The sequence below is a fragment of the Candoia aspera genome, chromosome 1 (genome assembly GCF_035149785.1).
Source record: "Candoia aspera isolate rCanAsp1 chromosome 1, rCanAsp1.hap2, whole genome shotgun sequence".
NCBI lineage: Eukaryota > Metazoa > Chordata > Lepidosauria > Squamata > Boidae > Candoia > Candoia aspera.
Window position 1 is genome coordinate 267,515,929 of NC_086153.1, and position 8,436 is coordinate 267,524,364.

General features: G+C 37.6%; 1 pseudogene; it reads left to right on the forward strand.

Moving 5' to 3' along the window:
- The first annotated feature begins 5,420 nt into the window (after positions 1-5,420).
- LOC134507453 (phosphatidylinositol glycan anchor biosynthesis class U protein-like) lies at positions 5,421-8,197 on the forward strand (annotated as a pseudogene).
- The last annotated feature ends 239 nt before the right edge of the window (positions 8,198-8,436 follow it).

Sequence of the window (8,436 nt, forward strand, 5' to 3'; positions counted from 1 at the left end):
GAACTGAATGTAGCTGCTGCCTTAACAGATTTCAGTATTCTGCAGGGACTGTCTAAAAATGAGATGAACAGCTCTACTTTACAGTGTCCTTTCAAAGACTAGAAGGGTTAAAACCTCCCTAGAGTTTTATACAAAGATTTATTATAACAGACCACCTATAAAATAATTAGTTCTTTTTAACAAGAGCATCTGAACAAACAGGTGGTGAGCATTCTTGACAGTTCTCAAGGGAGAATATAAATCTTGATTAAAAATGAATCTTGAGAAAAGTAAGGTATCTTTTTTCATACTTTGTCAATTGTTTGCTTTCATTGCTGTGGCAATTTTATCTTCTTGTTTTATTGTGGGATTTCTCTTGAGTCCAACCCACATTCCATCACACCCTTTGATGGTTGAGATTAAGGAGAAAGCTGAATGGCTTTTTTTTTTTGGCTTTAAATCCAATGGTGAGTTTGCTTTCAAGATAGTGGGAGCACCCAATATTTGCTGATCCCTCCTACCTATTGGAATCCAGGCAAATAGGGGAAGCAGAATGCTGCAAAGTATGGCAATTAACATGAAGGTACTGGTATGGCTTGGCAAAAGTAAGATATTCTGGCATGAAGAAGTATTTTCAGGAGACAAAATTGTTCTTGAGTAGGAAATAGCTTTGGAAGATACAAGAGAATTTTCACTAAAAAAAGTGGGGGGCACAGAAAGAAAAACTGGGTTGTGGCAAATTCAGAACAAAGTTATTTGTTATAAAGTTTGTTGACTCATTTGTATAATTGCTCTAACATACCAAACATTGTTAGCATATCGAGAACTAAAAAAAAAAAAAAAACCAACCACCACCAGGAAAGGTTTAAACTAGCAAGATACTTATAAATATGCTTTGATTGCTCATTAAAGAGACTACCTCTGATCATTCTTGGATGAAACAGAGCTGCCAATAAAATTTCTTCTATGGCAAGTTCCAAAGTGGGTGTGATTTTTTTTTCCTTAGGTGTGGAAAGATTAAGAAAAGGCAGGTTGCTTCTTCTAATGAAATGTCTTAGATTTGTATATATGTAAGTTGGTGTAGAGTTTGTGCTCAGCCTTAAGCAGTCCTCATCTTTTGCCTAAAACTAAACTCAGACTGAATGTAGGACTACCACTTTAGGCAGAATAGCTGATGAATTGTGAGTTAAAGAAGAGCAATATTTTTAGTGGTATTTCACATATCCTTAGTTTGAAAAAAAAGTTTGTAAATTTATTTATTTATTTGTCTAATTTATATTGTGCCTTTTATTTGAAGTACAGCATCAAATACTAAATATATATATACAGTATATCTGCAGCTCTAATTTGCCACTCACTCCATTCAGTGCAGAGTTTTGAAACTGATGATTTAGTTCTTGCAGGAAATACCTAGTGGTGAAAAGCAAGGTTTTGCTTCAGATAAGATACTGTCATTCTGTGATTTAAAGCACTGAAACAGGCAGCAAAAAAAATTCATTGGTGGACTAGTTGTCAACTGGAAGGTGAGGATGAGATCTTTCCTAGATAAATAGGCAGGTTAGGACAAGATCTTCAGAGATTTAATTTCCTGCCAAAAGGATTTAAGATCTAAGGGTTCTTTGAGTACCATCCTTCTCACTGCACCAGATATAATTTTCCCTGTCTTTAGCTGAAACACAACCATTTTTAAAGCCAATATTAGACATTAAAAGTATCTTTCTTGCCAGATATCTACAAAAACATTTCCACCAGTTCATTCAAGAAGCTAGTTCTAAACGCAGGTACTACTCCCCTGGGTTCCAGATCCAGGTGAGATGAAGACTAATGTCTGAGGTTTAGCTTAATGAGATGCAATGGCTGCCAGCCCAAACAGAAAATGAGTCAAACTAATTAATATAATTAATAGTATATTAATAGTATATAGTGTGGCTAATGCCCTCTCTTATGTATGTGGTGGGATCCTAGATATGGAACAAGAGCAACACTTGTAAAGACATGTTTAAAATAGGTGTAGGCAACCTTTCTTTAACAAAAGTTTCCTTAGGGATGATCTAGAGGAGATACATGCTGGTGATGGTTGAAGCTGTACTAGGCAGAGCCAGGACTGAGAAATGCAGGGGCAGTTTTCCCCTTCTTTTTCTGTGTTTGGCACTTCCTTTTTCTGTTTTTAATCTTATTCTCAACTACCCACCTGCCTATTTGTCTTCTGTGGGCCTAGGTTGATTGCTTATATTTGATAAGGAAGAAGGCTGTGTGAAGCAACGTTGCTGGCTTGCATGTGACATTAGAATTCTGGGTTGCCAACCCAGGTTTTAAACTTTCCCCTTGTTTTTTATGGGCATTTGCCCTCCTTTGCACGAGGGTTTTAAAAAAGGAAAAAGAGGCTCCACTGATTATTTATTTTAAAGATGCATCCACTCTGCAGTATCCCTGGCTTACTTCAGAAAAGAGGGAAGCAATGGTCAGGAATGACTGTCCCATGAAGTTGAGCCATCCAAGTTCATTTACTTCTCACCTGCTTCTATGTTTGCACTTAACACTGTGTGTTTTGTCTCAGATTTTGTTGCAGAAGTAGTTCAAGGCTTCTTGGCCTGCTTTGCTTTTTCTTTTGTGCTGATCTCTCAGTCCTGCTTAATAGGAAGGTAAATCTTTTTTGCATTTGCCAAGGGAGTCATGTGGCACCTTCTTTTGTTTGTTTGTTTCTCAGATTTCATTTTTGCCTGAACAGCAAATAGCCGTCTTCTAATTAAAGCTAAATATTCACCTGAACACATCAGCAGAACCAGTCTTCCTATATAGCTCTTTTTTTCCCAAGTCCTTGTTAACGCGAGAATGTGTTGTGTGTTATCTCTTTAAACATTCAATAATAATTGCACCTTTGCCTGTGCCACTTCCAGCTAGTCCTTCCCACCATTTTTGTGTCTGTGAGTACAGTATAGGAGTCAGCTAAACTTCTTCATTCTGATTGTGAGGGTACATGGATCCGTGATGTTTGCTGTGCTGAGAATTCCTGGATATTAGGAACTGACCTTCAGAGTGGTAAACAGTTTTTCAAAGCCACAGCCTAAATCTGAGGCCACAAGCTGATGAATATTGAAACAATAATATGAGCCCAAAGGGCATTAGATTTTGAGTATGTGTATCTATGTGTACGAGGCTGTTTGCCATATTGTTATTCTGCATTTTAAGAGAGAAAGCTGATTTTAAATCTGTGTGTTCTTTGCTACATTTGTGTCTCTTTTTATTTTGTATGCTTGTATTGAAAGGTTCTTCAGCTAAAAGCAAATACAAGCAAAATAAAGCTTGTAAGTAGTGCAAGAGAGGGAAAAAAATGTCTTCTACATTAACTATCATTTTGCAAGCTAAAAATCTTTTTAAATCTCTAATTTAAAACTTTTCCACCCACAGAAGTTTCTCTGTTCCTCAGATGAGTTTGGTTCTCATTTTCTTCATATTTTCCAAATCCACTAACTTAAAGAATACATAAAAAATCCAGAACCCATCACTCCTGTGGAATTGAAATTTCCACAGTCTTCAGACCAGTTTTATTCACAAAGTTGTGGATGTTGCAGCATCCCCACAGTCCTGTGATAATGATTTCCAACACTCCCTGACAGCTTCCCACAAGCAAAGTAAATGGGGAAGCCAGCAGGAAGTTGGAAGTCACTGCTGCTCCCATGGCTTTTTTGCCTGCCCATGGTCATTCTGTTTACCTGTTTAGGTAAGTAAATATTTACTTATTATTGGAGTTTGTTTGCCACTACAATTATTTTTCTATTTATGATATATACTCTTTTTAGATGATCACAGGATCATCTAGCACTGGGGTAAAAAATATATGGTCAGCCTAAATTTAATATTCATTCTGGTCACATCAGACTGCACTACCATTCTCTCAAAGGATGACCCAATGGGTCACAGGGTTGTCTAGTTATACCCTAAAACAATAAAGTAGAGTTTAAGTAATCCTTGTGGTGTCATTTCCTGACCTGGCCTACCTCAATGGGCTGACAGAGGGTTAATGAACAATTTACAAAACATCAGTCTTAACTCAGATCCTTGCTGAAACCTAGTTTACTACCTTACATTATGAGACTTGTCATTTTATTCCTACTGGATCCTTTTTTAAAATCAATTACCTGTCTGTAAAAAGACCTCTTGTCTGATCTCATGACATCTACAGTACATTTGCTCAGGAGCTCTTGGTGAGTCCAGTGAAAAAAATCCAAGGAAACAGAGTATATTAGAGTGCTCATGTCCCTATCAAAGAAATATAAAAGGTTACTGAGGCAAGGAAAAAACTCTATACAGTGTATTCTTATTACATTTTTTTTCTTCTAGCTGCTTAGTAGATTTATTTCTTGAACTGTTTTGCAGTACTTTGACATGAGCACATATTAAGTTCACAGGTTAAATCATGATATTACATTGGTCATTTCTGTCCTTCTATTAAATAGGAAGTAGCACTTAGATACCTTGGTTGAGAAAGGTTGAGCTTGGTTAGTATTGGGATGAGAGATCACTCAAAAAATCCCAAGAGTAGACTAGACTGGGATTTAGAAGGAAAAAAATCACAGATGGCAATGGCAAACTACTTCCATTTTGTTGCCAAGAAATCTTCATGGATATGTGTAATCAGAAATCGTTCAACTTTATCTTTTTTTTTTAATGGAGGTTGGTCTGACATGTTTTGTTAGATCAGAAATTAAACACTTGAGTTCTTTAAGGAAAAAATAATGGCAAAACAAGTGGGGATGCAAATAATGCATGTCTCTGCTTGGAGGTTGTCTGGGTTTAGCGGGGATCTTATTCTGAGAAATGTACTGTGTTCTGTGCTAAAAGAAGGCAAGAAGAAGAGGAAGGTGGGTGTGCTGGTAAAATCTGATGGAGCAATAGCAAAATATTTCACCCACTATTGTCCTAATCTCTAAGTACCATGCTAACATTATGGGAGTTTGAAGAAAACATTTTCATCTGTTGAATATCCTGCTGCTAACTGGTACAGTTTGTGATGTAGGGTTTTATCTTGATGCCAGAAGGAGAATGCAATTTAGTAGTAAAAAAAAAAAAGGGGGGGGGGAGAATCAATTCACTTAATCTCTCTTTAATTATTTCTGTAATGAGGGTATAATTTCATCCTTCTTCAGTGCAGAACATGGTACTAATTGTGAGAACAAAAAAATGGAATGAAAGCTATATTATCATAACTAATTTTCTTTGCCTTTTTTTGTCTCTGGGCCAAAAGGTATAAAAAAGAAAGCCAAAAAATAAAAAAATAAAAAGGCAATGTGAAAATATTTCAGGGAGCATTTTAGTTAAACAATTAGAAAGCAATAACTGTCCCCCACCCCCACAAAAAAGGCACTTTTTCAATTTTAATCCCACCTTATTCTAGCTCAAGTGTGAGCTTCGGATATGGCTTCAGTGTGCACCTAGGCAGCATGCTGGTTGTTCTGATGGCCAAGACAATTCGGGCTGTTTTATACTGTTCCATCTCATCTCTGGAGTGTTCAGATGGCATCTCCTTTAAATGCCTGGGAGTGAATGGTTAAGAGAGTTGCCTTACTTGATATGGATGGGTCTCTATGTTCTGGAGATGTTTTCCATGCAGCACCATTTATAATATACTTCTTTCATTTTCTGAATAATTATGCTGGACTGGGTTAATATCTAAAGATGTTTTGACTGCTACAGCCCTCCATTTAGCTGTTAAGGATTATAACAAAATTCTGTTTGACATGCAACATCTCCTAATAGAACTGGCTATCTCTGTACCTGATACAACTATTCATATCTGGAGTCTGTGAAAATGTGCTACAGTTCTCTTAAAGTAGCCATGTTATCTCTTTAATCCTTTTATTGCGGTGTCTTCTGTGGCAAAATCCACTTGTGCCATGAACAATGCTCTCTGGGATTTTATTCCATCTGTTTATGTTTTCATCCTTTCTGTTCCAGATCAACAACTTGAAAGAAAATTTGGGATTTTGTTCTTTTACAGAACAAAACAGAAGCAAAGATGGAAAGATGCACAACTTCCCACAATGGAAGAATGGATGGTGAAATCCTTTCTGTTGCAGACCTGACACCTAGTTTTGGTCTTTGGGGTATTTCTTTTTGCTGAAATGTCTGAACACTTCAGACCCTTTTGTGTCTTCTACTGTATTCCTTTGGCACTGAAATTAAAGGATTATCCCATCTTCTTGTGCCTTCAACTTCCATCTTTAAGTACTGCCCAGCTTAAGGAGACATTTCCCTCTACATAGCCGTCCTTCCACTCTGAAGCCATTTCTATGAATTCCTACAGAGGAACATTTTCACGCTTTCCCAAGTACTCATTGTCTGCTTCCTGCTTTTATGTCATCCCTGGAAGTGCAAACACCATTTTTTTTTATTATGCCATCATGTTAACATTCAGTGTTTCTTATCAGATTATTTATATGCTTATCTGCCAAGGGAGTATTATCTCAGTCACAGGATCTACTTAATAAAAAAAGGAATAAAGCTGATGTTGTTCCTCAAATTATAGCAGGATCTAATGTGACACAAGGAACAGATTTTTATGAGAAACAGACAATACATATGAGGGAGGGTGGGGGTCCAACTTTTGCACAGATACTATTTTACATATGGAGAAAGGTCTGCAATTTGTCCTGGAACAAGCCACCTAGAATCTAAATGCATGTCTCATAGCAGATCATTTTCTAATGTGAGGTATTCCTGCAAGCCCAAAGGCAAGCAGAAACATCAGAAGTTTAGTGAGAAGAGAGGATTAGACCCATCCCCACAATTCCTCTTCTAAACAATTGCATAAAAGTTCAAACCACTATTATTATTATTTTGTTTTTTGTTTAAAAAACATAGGGCTATACGCTTGCATGCATTCTTTCACATAGGACAGCCTAATTTCAAACATCCTCTGTCAGCAATCAGTTTCAATCTCTGGCAAGAAAAGTCTCCTTTTCAAGGGAAAAGACTGGAAAGAGAGGAGGAGGAGGAGGGGTGGGGAGGAAAAACCAAAGTGGAAATAAAAAGGGATATAGTGAGAGAATGGAGGAGTCCACCTGCTTTTGGCTTTAGCCCCACCCCCTGCTTGCAGAAGCCTTACCTGTTCTTGGCAAGCATCCCTGCTACAGATTATTCCATAAAAAAACCTCTACCCTAATGGCCTAAGTGAGCTCTCCAGTGAGCATGCTGACGACACTGGAAACTTGCACCAGCCAAGAGAGGTAGCTAGGGTGCAGGATGTCATCACACACATGACAACAGCTCTGATCTGATGGACTGTTCTTTCTCCTGTACCCCTAATCTGGTTTCACCAATTAACACAAATTAAGCTATAGATATTCCAACAAAGACTTGGGTTTCCCTCCCATGTGATACCTATTATCTATTGTATCTAAACCATTCACTACCAGCACTTCATCTGGGATTTAGCCCCTATTTGATCTCTTTGGACAGTCCCACCCAGGCTAGGGACCATGATATAGGTTCAGCCACTGCTAGGGTTAGATGTTCTGAAAAGACTGTAAAAGTGACACAATTATTTTTTTGCCTCAGACAAGTCCCTTGAGCTCTGTGAGTTCCTGATTGAGATCTTAAACCCTGCGGAAGCCTTAGCCACATAAAATGCTGTGATATAAGACCAGAGATTATTATCAACTTATCAGCACCTTGTGAGCAAACCCTCCAGGACTAAGCTGAAAACCTCTTTTGTCCAGGATTGCATACAAGCCAAGGTTAACTACCCCCGCCCTAGTAAATGGACACTGTGGTCAAACCTGGAACCACTGAGCAATATTTCAATAGGAAGATTCCTGAATAGAATAGCAGATCCATTGTTAGGTGACATTCCATAGTACATCTGACAATGAAACAGCCATATTACAGGTAAAATATAGAATGGAGGTTAGTTTCTGCAGTGATCTTCATTCTGTTATTTCCTGCTGCTTTCTAAGACTTGTTTGAAAACATAAACTCACATGCCTTGTGATATTATCTCTTCATTCCTGGGTACCTTAAATGTATTTTTCACTAGCAATAGTGCTGAAAAAAAATAGCAATAATAAAAAAAATGTTGTGATAAGTTCAAACCAGAGTTACATAATCACTCATTCTGCGTTTTCATTTTCTGAAGATGACAGATCTCTTCTGGACCATTATCTATGACATTTGGAAAACTGAAAGTTGGAGGGAGAAAGACCCACCCAACAATGCTTAGATTTGCTTTTGACCTAAAAGGGAGTATGTTGTCAAGAGTTATTGATCATCTGATAGCATTTTGCCTTTTTTGTATTGAGGGAAAAACTGAAGAAAAAACCAAGAATATAAAATAGGCAGGGATAACAGCCACCTCAGAAGAAAACAAACTCAAAAATCAGGGGAATAAACAAGACAAATGGATGAATGCATCAGCTAAAGAGAGTGGCTTGTGGGCAAGGATCCTGATTCCATTTTGTG